The sequence below is a fragment of the Zonotrichia albicollis genome, chromosome 4, assembly GCF_047830755.1.
Source record: "Zonotrichia albicollis isolate bZonAlb1 chromosome 4, bZonAlb1.hap1, whole genome shotgun sequence".
NCBI classification, from domain to species: domain Eukaryota; kingdom Metazoa; phylum Chordata; class Aves; order Passeriformes; family Passerellidae; genus Zonotrichia; species Zonotrichia albicollis.
In genome coordinates, this window is record NC_133822.1 from 12,020,621 (window position 1) to 12,038,035 (window position 17,415).

The following is a 17,415-nucleotide window of genomic DNA, read 5'->3' on the forward strand; positions in this document are numbered from 1 at the left end:
TAAAGTATTACAGGCAGATGGAAAGTTTTTACTTTGTGCACAGTGGCAAAGACAGAAATCAACACGGAAGTTCAACTGATATTTAGGCTGTTCTGTTCATAACCACCCACACTGCTCCTAATCACACACTTAACCTGAGGTGCAGCTCCTGGTCCAGCCCAGGGGTTGATGAGAATCACCACGTATAACATTCAGGTAAAATAAATTTGCATTGTTTCAGTCTTGGATTCCTGGGGGCAAAAGGCAGGGGAATCTGTTCCAGCAGGGTCAGAGTGACTCCTGATGACTTTGCCAGGAGCTGGCTGAGCAGCCCCTGCCCCAGAGGTGCTGCTGAAAGCCTGTCCCTCACCTGAGCAGGATCACAGTGACCTACTGTCACCTCTGCCATCCCCAGCCATGTGACAAAGTCCTTACAGCTCATTTTTATGGCAAAGGCAGAAAAATCTTCCAGCCACCATCAGCCTGACCTGGTCAGAATTTCTTCCTGTGCCTGTGCTGTTGATGAGCACGTTCTGGCCTCATGTATTCAGTTGTTTGTGGTGGAATAAGTCAGAGGGGGTACATCAGCTGTCCTGGCTGCTTGCCAATGGCCCAGCTCTCAGGATAACAGAAACTAAACTTAGACCCTTCCTAGCATCTGCACCACAGTAGCTGCGATACAAAAACCTACCCCTAAGGTGCCGAGTGTCCTGATGGGGATACCCAGGGAATATTTTTATTCTCATTCCTAGGCTGAGTCTAACCAAACGTACAGCTGTAAACCCAGTGTAACATGCTCTCCATAATGACATTCAACAAACACCTTTTTTTTTTTTTTTACACTCTTTTGATTTAAGTAGTCTTCCATTTGCTAATTATAATTAATGAGGTGCTTCTGAAACAACTGTGATGGAACATGAACATATTAGGATTAGTTTGCTACTGCAATTGCACCATCTTCAATTTTTCTATCTTACTGTCTTTACCTTTCACACATAATAAAATACCGAAAGTCCTTCCTCAAGTAAACACCAGAATATTAAGTTTCTCTAATATTCTGCAATACTCAAGTGTACTGCATTGAAGAATAGCTGCATTAATTCTAAATGTTTATATTGTATTTTCTATATTGAATTATTAAAATGGCACATTAATTATTTATGTGTAGCATTGATGTACTTCCTAGTAAGACAATGTATGAAATAGAGCTGTCAAATATAAAAGAAGGGGAAAATGTTAATATTTGCAACAGAGGACTCCCTCCTCATTCAAGACTGAAAAGTTTTTTGTTACATTATCCATCACAGGTTGACAAAAAGTGTTTTCCACTGAAATATCTAGTTATAGGGACATCCAGATGATTGCTGCCTTTTAACATTCACAGCAATAGGGATCAAAGAAATGCATCCACTCTAGGTTCAAATAAACTAATTGATAATTTTGGATCTGATGAGCAAGTCACAGAATATTTCAGAGGTTTATGGATTAATTGAGATGTAAGAGGTCCTGAAGGAAAAGGAGGGGAGGAAAGCAGAATCATCATTCCTGAGAGAAGGGTTCATTTGACTTAATTTTATGCTGATTCCCTACAGAACAGAGCTATAATGTTCTGAATATGAGGTTGTTGTCTGATCTCTGGATCTTGTCAAATATTTCAATTTTTGGGGGTTTTTTGCTAAATTAGAGCAAGTTAAATTATAAGAGGAATGATGTGTCTGAAATCTTTTGTCTAAAAAAATCAGTATTCTATCTCCTTTGAACTGTAATGTATCCTAATGTGTAAGATTGAAGGAAATAATTAATTCTTTATGCAACTAAAGAGAAGGAAACTTATTTATGAAATTAATATTTTTCTTTTCTGCATCATGTGACATAACTGATTTCTGAAGGCACATCCTAAGCTTCATTAATGGAATATATTTGCTGTTTGTCTATAAGTTTTAGATATAACAGTTCTAAGTTTCCTCTAAGCATTTAAGTCAAAACCTTTCCACAACACACCACATTGTTAAATTAATCTCCACAGCTATGGAAGGCAATGGAATAATGGATTCCATTTGACTATTGATAACACTGGGTTTTATCAACAGTAAGAATTATATATCCAAATAGTGCAAATTGAGTAAAGTTACAGGAAAAAATAAAGTGCCTCATTATGCCTATAAAGCATTTAAAAACGGATTAACTCCCCTGAAGTCTCAAAAACTGCATTTCCAGAAATTGGAGATATTAAGACCAGTCAATATGTGCAAGCTGAGACCAGCTAAAAGCAGCAACTCTCTTTGCTCAGAGGTCAGCCCTAAAGAGAATTCTATATTTATTAGTGATGTGCAGTATATGTATATGAAAAAGAACTATTTGTTGTTCCCTGAGTATTATTAAAACATCAATTATTTGAAACAAGTTAATTTTTCTCTTTCTTCTGGATGAGGATCTATGCTCTGCTGCATGAATCTTTTTAATAAGAGATTGTAGCATTTTTCCAGTTTAGTGTTTAATTTAAACAGGTTTCTCATGCACTGTGCAGGTGATTAGGTGTTCCATCTACTATTTGAGGTTGCTATAGCTTTAATATGATTCTTAGGTAGGTCCTTCACCTACCTAATCTACTGTGAAGTAATCTATTATGATGAAAATTCATTATAATTGGACTACATTGTGCTTTTATTCATGAGCAAAATATGGTGAAATAGGAAAAACACAATGTTTGGATTTGATACTACTTATAACAGAATCACCAGTCCATGAACATCAATTGTAGAGCATGAAACATCTTCTAAGACATTGATTTCATCCAGGTAGGGCAGAGGAAATTAAAGGAATTTTTTTTACAACCCATTGCCTTACCCTCTGTTCTACTGAATCCTAAAAAATTTTGGAGGGAAGAATTAGAGCTTGAATATTTCATAAGTAGTACAGGGTAATAGATTTTAAGAAGAAATTTAACCTGTGAACATAATTCTCAAAATATCTTGTGCTGTTACAGCTGAAGAATGCTGTAACACTACTGATTAGATGGAAGTTTCACTGAAGATTGATATTCCTTTGGATTGCTTGAACACATTCAAAGGTGCATATTCTATCAAAAAAAACCTGTTGTGTTTTATGCACATAAAATGTTAGGAGCAAAATATCCTTGCAAGTCAAATTCACAAAACATTTCTGCAGTCTCAGATTTGTGCAGTAGTGAACAGATTTCTTAGTCTAGAAAGAAAAGTCTAAATTTGCCACATCATTACAGGACAGAATTTTAGCAAGGCAACTCGACTCCTTTTTTAGAATGGGAAAGGTCAGTTCCCTGAGGAATTGTCCATTTTGTCATTTCAGTTACAATAACTTTGCTTTCAAATTGAGCAGTATTCTCTGAATCTGCAGGCCATAAATGTATCTTGGACTGTTAGAAAGAGCAGACAAAGCAGATAATATTGGGGATCTGCTGAGGCACAGTGGCTTCTGGATTCTGTGGATTTTTTGGTTTTTTAGACAGTACTAGCTCTTATATTCCTACAGATTTACCATTTCATCCTGCCTCATCTTTTATAATTTTCCTATTAGCAGTTGTTAAATGGATAGTAATTGTAAGCACATAGAAATCACTTAAAATTCCAAGATCTCCATAAGCATTTTAGGGACTAAGTCTCTGGAAACAGGGCCTTAGGAACAAGAGGGAGAGCTGCTAGAACAAGCCAGCTGTCAGCATGGTCTGTGAAAGGACTTGGAGGTCACGAGGACAGAAATCTGAAATATGCAATACAAGATTATTATTATCCCCAAAGAGCAAACTGAGAAAGGAAAATTTCCCTTTTTTTCTTTCTGTGCTCCTCTAGTCAATTTTTTATCTATGGAAAGCAACAATACTAATGTATCTGAACAAACCAGGCAAGCTGATTGATTTCCATTTTCTTTTAAGACAAAATTTTATTAAAAAGAATTATAATAGGGAAAAATATGGAGGAGAATTTCTAAAAATCTACATATCTTTTAGGGGTTAAAATCCCATGAAGCAGAAAATTCAGTGAGTCAATCTGATTCTGATTCTTTCCCCACTCCCCACCAACAAAAAATAATTGATCATCTATTTATTCCTGAGAATTTTCATTTTTTGTTCTGTGGCTCTGTGACATGTTCAGTAAGTGAATGCTTGAAATTATTGCCTTGGTGTTTTCCCTATGGTGAAATAGGCCATTAAGTTTCAAATCAATGTGGATGATTGCAATGTGAAATGAACAATTTTCTTGAAATTAATACTGGAAATGAGAAGCTGTGGTGAAGAAGTAAAATCAAAATTCATTTTTAGACACACTCCCACTATTTTCACAGAACTTGGATAATTAACCTATACAAGCATTTAACCACATTTTTTAGTTTTTGCTCAATGCTCATTTTCTAAAATTCACTAAACTCAATGAAAAGATTTTTGGAACTCTTATCCTAATTCACGTATTTTTCCATAGGATTACTTCACTCAGATTTATAATACCCAAAAGCCCTGAGAAATCCCTTGGAAAGAGGATGGATTTTGATGAAGAATCCGTGTGATATAAGCTCTGACCAAGACTACCTGTGTCAATGCCCCAGCAGCATAAGCAATTCCCACAGAAACTGCTGAAATCTCTTTTTAATTTCTATAGCTGGAGCTTATTTCAAGCTAGGGCAAGAAGAAATGGGGGTTCAGTCATCACAGAGGGCATATGGCTTTTCCAAATGGAACATATGCAGGTTCTGCAAGATAACTCATTAAAAGAGACAGTTAGAAACTGTATTTATCATGAAGAGCCTGCAATCTAAGCAGCAAAGTCTGTGACTGGGTAGATAAATACAGGTACAGAGCAGTCAAATGGCTTTATCAAGGTTAGGGACAGAGCTGAAATAAGAAATCAAAGTACCTTTAATTCCAGCCAAAGCATTTCAGATCTACTAAAGGATGTGCATGACATGTGACTTCAATGAAGTTTTAAAATGTATCACAAAGGAGATACTTGTTCATGAAAAATATCTCATGTTGTAGCCAGGCTGCAAACAAATGCAGCTTTTTCATGGAAAGACTACTTTTTCCTGCCTCTTGAAAAGAAATGAAGAGGCAGAAATCAAATTGAATTTTGATGAACAACTGGAAAATCTTGTCTGCTGTTCCAGCATATTTTGCTGGTGTAGAACAAAGAAAAATAATAATAATAAAAAAAAAGAAATGCAGCAAATGAAATATATATAGATTAGCTAATTTGGATTTATTGAACCTTACTCCTTTATTGCAACATAAAAAGTCTGGTTTAATAGAGGAAAATGTGAGGGACAGAGATTCACAGAGACTAATAGAATACTTTGACACAACTTTCCTTCAGTGATGTGTCTGGACACGTACTTGCTTTCTCTGCTCGTTTTTTTCTTAACCTTTTCTGTCCCAAAGACCAGATTAGATCAGAATATACCACATATCTGCAACACATAAAACATACTATTAAATTTCCAGGATCATTATTATTTCTTATTAATTTCTTTCAAAATTACTTTTTGGGGGGGGGTTGGGTACGGATGTCTTTTATTTTTTACAGATGCAGCACAGAGCTCAGGAAACAAAGCAATAACACATTATAAGGACCCTGATAGTGAAGAAATGACAGCTTCCTGCAGCAGGAGGCTATGAGACAAAAAGATCTGAGCTGTTTCAAAGTTCTGTTACTGAGAACAGCAATAAGGCAGAGGGAACCACATCCCTGAGGTGCTGCCTCAGCAAGTGCAGCACCAGGGGCAGCTGATGCTGCTGCCAGCAGTTCCTCACACTCATGCTATGTGTGTGAGGAGCAGCAGCATGTGCACCTCACACACATAGAGAATTGGTCAGAAAGGCTGAAAAAATCTGATGTAGGAAGGCACACTTGAATGGCACAAAATGTCTTTTTCTACTAAGAAACATAAAAAGAAGAGCAGATTATTCCTCTGAACCTGTGATATGGTGTGCACCTTTCAAGTCCCTTGGTTTTTGGTTTGGATTTTTTTTCAACTCATAGCATAGGGTTTCTTATATTTTTTGGACAATAAGACAAATTTACTAACAAAATTCACTAACAAAATTTCTTAACAATAGGAAAGGAGAAGAAAACTTCTGTATTTCTGATGTTAGCAGCACAACTATTCTATGAGAATCTGAAGGTTTTCACCTTCTCAGAACACAGGAAAGGTGCACAGGGAGCACTCTGCAGTCCTAAGTAACTCAAGATGAACTATTTGATGTTATGTGCAATTCACAAGCAAAAACTCTTGAGGCATAAACACTTAGTTGTGAGGGCAATTTTTTTTGTAATTTACACAGTGAGAATGAAGTTTTCATTTGCTTGAACAATTACCTTTTCATATTATACATCCAGCAAGGATATCTGGAAAAGATACAGGGGCAGAAAAGTGTTCATGCTAACTTGGGATCTCTGCAGTACTTAAATCTGAACCAGCCAGCCCCACCTCTCTAGTCAATGGAGAGAAATAGGCACTTTGAATGTCTGTTTTGGACAACTATCCTAGGAAGGCATGAATCATGTCTTAGAAATATTCATTTTTCCTTGAGCCTTCTAACCTGTAAATCTCTTGAGATAAGGATCTTTTATATGAGTTTGTGACTCCAAATGACACAAGACATTGACGTATAATGCCTGGTTTCAGTCCCAAGAAAGAACAGCTGATGAACAAGTTTAAAGAAGTGGTAAAGGACAATCATTTAGACTAATTCTGAGCGCCATCAGAAGACTTAAAATGGGTGATCGATGCAAATGGCACAAAGATAGGATGAGAGCTTTGTGGATCATTGACTTTTGTGACCTTGGTCCACAAACCTATGTACTAAGAGCTGATAGAATAAATCAGCGTGGCTAAGTACAGTGTCTTTGTCACGGGATGAAATATTCCCTCACAAATCTTCATAGCCTTCTGCAAACTTTAAACTTTATATCTCTGAGGTAAATTATTAGCTCCACTGTCAGTGTTTCCCAGCTAATGCAATGGAAATGAGGAACAGCTTTACCAACAATGAATAACAACCCTACATTAGAAATAAGAAATAGCATGGGAGTCTTCTTAGCAGGTCTGATTCCAGTTCCATTATGATTACTACAGTAATTTTCCAGTTAATTAATCTAATACACTGCAATCCTGACATTCAAATTGCTCATGCTTTCACAAAACACTTTTCTTTGATGCATTGACCCACTGCATTAAAGTAATAAGCAAATTGTTTAAGAACATCAAGTGAAAATAATTTGAACCATTTTCTTTCTTGTTCTTTCAAAAGGATCATCTACACCATGTAATAGCCTGCTCCAGCCTCCCATGAATTTCATAGAAAGACTCAAATTCATTTGAATGAGGGCTGACACAGTCCTGTAATTCTACTAATTTAAACCAACTATAAATGAGTCCCCTGTTTTTTAAAATGCATGGCACAATATTGCCAGGGATAAGCATGTGTTCCACAGGATTTTATTTTTCTTTTATTACTGACTTGACATCTTTCCTTATTCCCACCACATAACTGGAAGAGGTGAAGAATAAAAAATAGTACCCAAAGAAAATATAAAATCCTGTATGTGGATGCCATGGGACAGAGAGAGAGAAATGGCAAGCGTTTCTCACAGCAGCTTGTGAGAAATTTTAGGGAGCTGGAAAGGTGTAATAACCTGTTGACTATAAACAATTTGCAGGTGCTCTTCTTCTACTTTATTTTTTTTTATTTTTTTGTTCCTCTCAACAACAGTGCGTGAGAAAGATGTTTGTGTTAGTTAGCCAATAGAATGTATAATACCACTCTATAAAAACCACGTGGTTCTATTGAATAAAGCCTTCTTTGCCTTTTCTATTATCCTGCCCCTCGCCTGTTCTTGCCCCGACCCCGGCACACGAGTGACACCTATATTCAGTCTTGATCATGTTCCCAAACTTAGGAGGTGGCTGTTTGCCAAGCTGGTGAGTGACAGTGTTCTGCAGAGGGTGATGGTTACTGCTCCCAGCCAAGCAGCACCAAAGGAGCCACTGTTCTGTCTCAGCTCAGCCCTAACTGGAGGAAAGAGCAAAGTGATGCTGCTGTGTGTGTGCAGTGAGAGAGCTAAGAGAAGGAGCATGCCTGAAATCACTCCCTGAAAGGGAAAGTGATGCAGAAAACCACTTTTTAGCTAAATCCTTAGCTGATATAAACCAGCCTAGCTGCACTGAAGTCAGCTGATGTCCCACCAGTGGGTATGAGCTGCAAGTGTGGCCCATTGCCCCTGCACATGGGGTGGGCTCACCTTCAGACTGTGCTGCTGCTGGAGTCACACAGCCACCAGTGGCCTCACAGGTCCACTCTGCCATTGGGCCCCAGCTAACATCACTGCAAGAATGCAAAATAATTCTTGTTTGCTCACAGCTTCACTGCTTCTACCTGTAGTTACTCACCTAAAAACTGGAAGGTATTCTGGTTTTTATACATCCATTCAGATGCAATCTTACATGGACATTCTTCTGGGAAGCAACAATCCATATTTATCAGCAGCGAAGGCAGGAAAAGTGTTAAGTGTTACAGCATTTGAAACATCCACTTCAGCTGCCTTTAGCCCTTCAATAGTTTATTTGACAAAGAACTGTCAAGGAAGTACTCCAGAGCTGGTGAAGGGCACAATTGCTGCCTTGCCTTGTGTGCACTGCAGACATTGTGCAGCATTCTGTAGGGCTGTGCTCTCTCTCATCCCCAGGAAGGATAGACACAGTGGAGGTTCTGGCAGCAGTAGGTTGTCTCAGGATCACATATATTTAATAGAATGGAAAATCTGCAGAATTTGGAATTGTGAGATAAATATTTAAGGTAATTTTTTTATTTCACCTCTTCATTTTTTTTTCTTAATGTCTGTCTTGGATCAGCTGCTGAGCTCTGTTTGCTTCTGAGAATTATCACCTTCTTCCTCAGTTTCTGGATTTCAAGAAATGATGTAATGCACAATATTGAAAACAAGCAACAGAGAGACTCAGAAAGTGTTGCTAGTAGCTACTTTTCAGATTTTTTTAAAGCAGTTTATATTTCAAGACAGGATTTCAGGGTTGATTAACTGCCTTTGCTGTTGTTGCAGCCATTATTTTGGTAGGCAGCTCTCCAACATCAGTGTGTCTATTTTGAAGCTGAATCAAATGATGCAGAAGCATTTATTTGTGTCCATCTCTTCTGGTATCTAGTAAAGTTAAGGGAAAGCCTTAGAGTACTGTCAGAGGCCTTGAGTGTGGGCTTGCTGAGCCAGTCAGAGAGCCATTAGGCATGTCGTACCTGACAGCTCACCCTGTCACCTTTTCAGGGAGAATATTTTGATTGTTTATATATAAATGCCATTGTTTGAGATACAAAGACAATGGAAACTATGACAACTGGTGAAAAACATCACATCTTATGGCTAAAGCAATGTAATTGCCAGTATTTCTGGCCAATGCTCAGTAAATGTACTGCAAATTGTTAGCACTTCTTGCTATTAACTTCCCCATGTTTTCTTAATAACATTGTTTTATTTTAATAGACAGTTCCCATAAGGCTGCTCATGTGACTGTGATTCATTATAGACATAAAAGCATTTGTTTTTATCTGAAGAGTGCAGAAATCAAAACACTGCATGCAAATACCAGATAAAAGTTGAGAAGCACAGGAGAAATAAAAGGTCTTGCATTAGGAAGAACCAAGCACCATGAGGGGGAAGGTTACACATCACTCAGTGCCTCACCACCACACTGAGCTCTGAAGCACAAGCCAACATAGTTAAAAACTTCTTTGGTCATCTCCTGTATTTGTGGGGTGCCCCGGTGCAGAAAGGAATGATGAATCTGACTCCATGTTCTCAGAAGGCTAATTTATTATTTTATGATAATATATTATATTAAAGAATACTAAACTAAACTATACTAAAGAATACAGAAAGAATACTTACAGAAGGTTAGAGAGACAATAGTGAAAACTCATTACTCCTTTCAGAGCCTTGACACAGCTTGACAGTGATTGGTCATTAAGTCAAAACAATTCACAGTAGAAACCAATGAAACAATCACCTGCTGGTGAAAAATGTCCACATTTCAAAGCAACAAAACACACGAGAAGCAAATGAGATAAAATTGTTTTCCTTTTTCTCTGAGGCTTCTCAGCTTCCCAGGAGAAGAATCCTGGGCAAGGGGGTTTTTCCAGAAAATATGATGGTGACAGTCATCTCTTCCCAGTCCTGCTCCTCCAGGTGAGCTGCACATCAAGTAGAGGGCACAGACTCCCTGTGGCAGAGAGCTGTATGAGCATTTACCATCACCTGTGCAAACTGCCCCTGATCTCCTCTGCAGAAAAACCTTGGGGCTTTTTTGAATTGTATGCAAAGCCTTCCAGAATCAAGGTTGTGGTCCTTACATGTATTTATACACGCACATCCTGGAGCCAGGCTGGAATGGGTACATGGCAGCACAGACCCGTGGGCACAGCTGCCACTCTGACTTGCCCCTACATGCAGTTCTCACTTCTACTTATGCCTGCAGGTTTGTATTTTGGACTTTCAGTCTTTAGACCTCAAAGTATGTAAAACATACTTTGTAAAACACAAAATCATGTGTGTAAGCATGAGACATAAATTACATTTACATGTAATGACAGTATTCAGTGCTGAAACAAGTAAAACATTCTGATTGAGAGGCTTGTGGAAACTCCACTGCTGATTATTTCTGAGGGCAGAGAAGGTTAATGTGACATAGATGATCCTGATGAGTCCAAACACCTAACAGACAAGCTGCCTGTTTCTCCTCACCATTTGTAAGGAAATCTAGGTGAGCAATGTCCATGAGCATTGATATTGCAGGTGCACACAGGAAAGGAGATGAATGTCTTTAAGGGTGACCAAAAATTTACTAGCTTTTGTGTAAGTAGAAATACATTTGTATTTCTTGTATCTTTGTATTATTAGAACAAGGATTTCTGAGACAATGGAGGCATTCACTCAACTGCCCATTCAAACAAAAGGCAAGTTTGGAATTAAATCCTGACTGGAGTTTAAAATATATATCTGCAGTAAGTTGACATAGCAGTTTGCATAACTGCTGCAGCAAAGCTCTTTCTTCTTCAACAAAATGCCTTGCATCACTGTGAACTATTGTACTGTGTGACTAAATGTTTTGGAACGGCAACTTCACAGATCTCAATCCTGGGCTGTCTAAATGTTTGTTGCAGCAACAAGAGAGTCGGGTCACACCTGAAAAGTTTGCAACAGTCTTCCTGGCAGTATCCTGGAATTCTTTAGACTTCTAACTTCTACATGTTCAAAAGCAAAATATAAGAACTCTAAAGAGTATCCTAGCTTTTCAGGACTTTAAAAGCCATGTATTTTAAATTTTTGGTCTGGAAGATAGGCTGGGAGTTACGTTTTTTCTGGTGATTTGGTTTTTCTAATTTAAAATCTTGTCACAAGATCAGCTGCTGCCTCTGGCTACTTTATTCATTAGAAGAATGGTGCTTGTTAAAACAACAAAATATTAGCTGAACTGTGACTTCAGATCCACAACTTAGGAAAACATCTTCATCACTGCTTGCTGCTTCTGACAAAGCTACACTGGAAATTCACATCAAGTAAAATGATAATGAGTCTGCTGTTGCAAAAATAATCCTCTTGGTTATTAACAATTGATAAGGTTGGGCACTGATTAATTCATGGCATAATATTAAAAGCACTTTATGAATTAGAGTCAGAAAAAATGGGATTGTTTATGAATAATGAGTTCTTTTGAATAATTTCCAAAATCAATAGACAAAGCTTTAAAACTCCTATGTCTGATGCAGAGCACAATGCTCTGACCAGCAGCATCCCCTGCTCTTTTAACTGGGGAGCTGCTGTCCAGGGTCCCAGGCTGGTCTGGCTGGAAATTCCTGTCCTGCAGACAAATGTGCTCTGAACTCTGCCCGTCCCTATTGCTCAAAAAAGCTGAGGCAATGCAACAAAAAAAGAGCAGAACACATTGCAGCACCAGAAACAAAAAGATCAAGGGGAATCACTTTGATTTTAGCTTGTCCACCCAACCTTCCCATTCATTCCAGTTTTCTTTTAAATATTGTTCACTGCTCATTGTAGTTGTAAGTTCAAAACTTGCTATCTCAGCTTCTGGTTCAACTTCTTCCAAAGAAACAAAAATGTCATTAACTTCTATAGAAAAAGGATCATGGCCCAAGTGATCACTTCGCAGTGTTTTCTGTTTTCTCTAAAAATGAGGATAGCCACAAGGCTTAAAAAAAAAATTCTAAACAAAGAGTAAAAGAAATCACAGAACTCCCCTTGGAACTTAATGAAGAAAGTCTGTTGGGCAGCTTTAATCAATTTTTGCCTACAGAATCCCAGAGAGATGCTCAGAAGTGGATCTGTGCTCCCTCTAGCAGCAGAGAGTCCAACCAGCTCCCAAAGCCGCATCTCCAGTGGTAGAAAAGTCTGAACCTTTGCATGAATGTATTGCAATTTTTACCATATTACCATGAAAAGCCTTGCCCTAACACCCAACCTAGATGTTATTCACTGGGACATGGAGAACAGCTTCTCTCTTTGCAGCAGCTTTTCATGTATTTAAAGATTGTTACCAGAATCTCATTTTTTTTACTGCATTCCCATTATATCTCCATAATGCTAAGCAGTTCTACTTAATTCAGCACCTCTTTGCAGGCTCTGTGTCCTGGATCTATGATTGCTTACATTTCTACCTATTTCTCTCACACTTTTGCTGCATTCTGTAGCAGAGGTGAAGAGCTAAGTATGTTCAGTGTGTCCTAGACCATCATGAGTTCTTATTCTATTTAAAATAAGCTGATAAAATATATGGAGGCTACAAAAAGCTCTTTTTTTTTAAGTGAGAAACAAATTAATAACAAGTAATGAAATGCTGGGTAAAAAGGATTCAATACTTTTTAATATAATGACAGAAGAATTAGATGAAAGGGGAAGAACTTTTCATGGATAAAGAACTGGATAGGAAACAAAACAAAAAAAAGAAAAAATCCTAGCAAAGTCCATCATAACTGTGTATTGAGTCCACCATCTTACTTACCAGTGAACTAGAAGGACACAAAAACTATTTGAAAATACTGTGTTAACAAGGGTTATCTGAAATTAACTGCATGTCTTATCAGGCATTTGTTACACAACAAAAATATAGCAGCATGCACAACAGTAATTTCTCCAGTTTATCTTAGGTCAGCTTTTTATGATCCCTGGCTATATTTGTTTTTACAGCTTCCCTTACTATTCATTATGTTTCATAGTCACTGATAGGCAAACCCTCCACGAATTTAACTGGTCCCATTTGGTCTCCACAGTGTATTATGTCAATATGTTCTGCAGCTCAGTGATGTACTCCCTGAAAAAGGCTTTCCTTTTATTGTTTTAAGCCTATTAAACATTATTTTCTTGGCTGCCCTGCTGTTGTTGAATTGTGAAAAACAGTGAATAATCAATGCCTATTCACTTTCTTCAGGAATTTATAGGCTTTTTCCAAACAGCCTAAATCATCTATTTTCCAATCTGTTTGTTCTGCTCTGTTAATTGCCTTATTTTATAGAAGCTGTTCAAACTTTTGATCAGCTTTGTTCTACTCAATCCCCTCTGAGACGGAGTGACCAGGAGTCCACAAAGTGTTCATGGCTGGACATGATGGATTTGAGCGCTACTTGCCTTGCTATTTTTACAGAGAATACATTGGTTTTTTATGTGATTCTGTATTTTTCCAAGTACTGAAGTAAAAGTTATTGTTAGTCAGTACTTTGGTTTTCCTTTCACTCTGAAACATAAAAACAAAGAAGTGGTATGATATTTTACAGAGTGATATGCTTCCCATTTCAATTGCGTGAACTCTCACAATTGCATTCAACTGCATTCAACTCTCACAGTTCAAACAATTTCAAATGTCTGCTAAATATAAGTATTCCTTACATATTTATGTATTTTGTGGTACACCTTGAGCTTAAATTTTTGCTGCCCTAATTGCCTTAGCTGTCTGACCACAGCTGCTATGCTTTCTGAAGACCATTGTTAAAAACTTTACTCTCTAGCTGACCAGCTCTTCCCTGGCTTCTTCCTTTCTCTCTGAAGCTACTTACAGAATGTTTTCATGTTCATCTTAATGACCCTTGCAAGCTGTACCTCATTTTATACTTATTTTCTGCTTTCTGCTATTGTCCATGAATACTTATCTCTACTTATCTGTCCCTGGCTTAATTTGCCCATCTCCAGACTTCCTTCCTGTGTTCTCACCTGTGATCGAGCCACAGAACTCTCTTCCTGCATTTCATCCTCAGCACTTGCACAGTTTGTAGATGTGCCATTACTAGTCCTTTCTTAAGAGAGCTCCCTATTAGCTCATTTTCCTGTTTATACAGATTTTATTTGAATAGCGATGCTCTGGGTTTGATGATGCCTTGACAGCACAGGGATGGAACAGACAGTCTCAGTCTCGAGGATTTCCTTCCTTAACAGACCTCAGATTTTTTCAAGAGCCCTAATTCCATTATAACTTGTATTGTGACTGATTTCACTGCCTACTCACAGGAAACTGCATCTACCTCATTTTCACAGAAGATTTGTCTGTAGAGGATCCCTGCTATGGCAATTGCCTTTGTTGCTGTTTAAAGAATTCCTATTAAGTACATCTATCTTTTCAGCACTTAAATAAAAACCTTGCAGATATACAGAAACGCCTTTTTATTTCTGAAAAAGGTGCATATTTTTATGTTAAAATTCAGACCATGTAAATAATGTATTGCAAGACATAAGAAAGTAAATAATGTGATCAATGTAAAGATTTTGTTAGAAAAAAGCAAGAATGGACATATATATGGAATTTTTGCAACACAGGCTGCCTTCCCTGAAAGAAACAGTGTATCATAAAAGTAAGCATTCAGCATAAAAATAAGGACAATTAAACTTGGCTCACACATAAAATAAGGACAATTAAACTTGGCTCACACACAGAGACTCCAATTCCCAGACTTTGACAACAAAAACATTATTTGTGTTTGTGTGTGTGTGTAAGGTACTGTAGAAGGGTTTCTAATTGGTTTCTCTAAGATATCAAAACTTCACAGAGCTACCAAAAGGGTACTCACAGATGTTACAGAATATGAAGTTCATTGGCTACTTCTAAGCCAGCACCTTGGAAAATATCTTCTGCATCTCAGTGTTTATTCAGGTGGAGTTGCATGGTCTTTACATTTCTACATGGATCATTTTCTCAAACCCTATAGCAGAACTCAGTTCTTCAAGTCAAACACCTCATTAATTTTATTTTATGTGATAAATGTTACTTTTCCTATGTCTGCCAATCAAATCAGAGATAATCCTGCAAGAAGCTGAATTCAACTAATATCAGCAATACCATATATTCAACTTTGGCCCATCTTGCCATAATTCATATTACATTTAAGAGCCACTGCTCTATTCAATTATTGTCTTGGCTTTGTTGGAAATGTGTCATCATTGTCATTATTCAAGTTCATTCTTCATTTTTTCTGAGATTTCTATAGTTTTTTTGAAAGTCCCTTCATTTTTACAAGTGAAGTATTTATCAACTGTTCTGCTTCATTGTTTATACTGTATCACAGATAACAAAGTTTGGACTTTTCTTTTTTTCTCAGCATTTTGATGAACTGTCTGTAAAAATCAGTGGTTTCCTTCTTTTTTATGTACAGAAACTCCTTGATTATTCAAAAATAAACCTGGGAAAAAACCCAAACCTCAAAACTTTAATAGAATGTAACCAAATTTAAAACAAAAACAATACCAGATGAGAAAGGAAATTCAAAAGGGATCAGCAATTAAAGGTCATGTCTTACAAAAGAAAAAGTGAATGTTATTTTATTTCTTGATTAGCTAAGTTGTTTCTGGATGAGATGTTCTGTATCAGCCATCCAGAAAAACTTTATAAGAGTGAGCCCGAAGTATATAATAGATACTTTTAGCTTCTAATGTTAAGGTCTTAACAATAAACTTTCTTTTTGAAAGGAAAAGTTCAGCATCTGCCACTGTATGAGTCCAATTTCTAATAAGCCCTTCAGCATTAATGGAGAAGAGTCTCATATTCCATATTAATGGATCCCAGAAGTGCTGTTTGATGACAAATGTACAAGCAGTTTTATCTTTTGGGCACGGTAGCTGAATTTATTTGACTTGGCATGGAAAGCACCAAGATCTGCCTGTAGCCTGAATGTATTGAATAACATCAGTACTAAAGGCAGTAATCTGGAAGCATCCAGAGAACAAAATCCAGGGTCACCAACAGAAGATGAAGAGTTTAAGATTTTTTTTTTTATCTGCATCCTATAGCTGGACATGGCTTCCTTATTATTATAAATATTTTTGATGACTTATACAGCCTTACTGAAAGACAGTAAACACTAATTCTGAGCAATGCAGGCTTCTAAGAGTGCATTTAAATAAACAAGTAAAGGTGTCTCAGCCACACAGCATTGGGCAACTCTGAACTGCACACAGAGCTTTCCTGCCATGGGATTCAGGCAAACCTTTCCATACAAAAATATAACACAGAAAAAATCCTGACTGGGTAAATCAATCACCAAAAAGGATCCCCAATCTCCTTTCCTCACAATAATCTTGATGTAGACTCATTGAACTTGCTAAAAATAAATTTGGTGTATTCCTTGTTATCAGGTGTTTTCATTAATCTGTTATGCAGTTTTAAAGAGAGACACCTATTTAAGGAAACATTATTATCAATTGTATTTTCACATGCCACTTTTGATCAAAGGACCAATTGTTGCATTTATTAATCTAAAACATGGTCCAAATTGTTTCTATATTACATTGTGCTGAGGTGGCTTGTGTTTAAATTTTTATCCCTAGACTGACATGTTCTAGCTTATATAGGTAAATCTATTTTAGGCAGTTTTCTCTTTCTGATATGCTGTTGTGTCTTTAAGTGCCACTACAAGTGCTATGGCTCCTGAGGTTTCTATGCTCAGCCACGTACCTGCAGTCACAGATTCTCATTTTAAGATGAAAGCATTTATACAGATTGTAAAAACTCTCTATCCTGCAGTTCCTCATAGACCCATCTGTGTATTTAATGCAGACAGTTCCCCAGTTTACATCATTTAACTTTGGAAAGTTCCACTTTAGTTTTTTAGCATGTCAGGTAATATATTTTTCTTTTTGGTAAAAATTTCATTTACAAAAACAGAATTACTCTCTGGTACTGGTCTGTGCATGGCCCAGGAATACTGGAGTGATTAGGGGATGTCTCTTTCCTGTAGCACTGTGATTTCAAAGGCAGCAAGTGGGATGAGTCCTTTTTCTCCCTGGGAGGCACAAAGGTAACCAAAAATCAGGCAAGGCTGTGAACCAGGAAAAATTCAGTTGAGATGGCAGAATGTTTTTAACCAAGGTTCAGAAGGGAGCAGCCTTTCCACATCTGCACTGA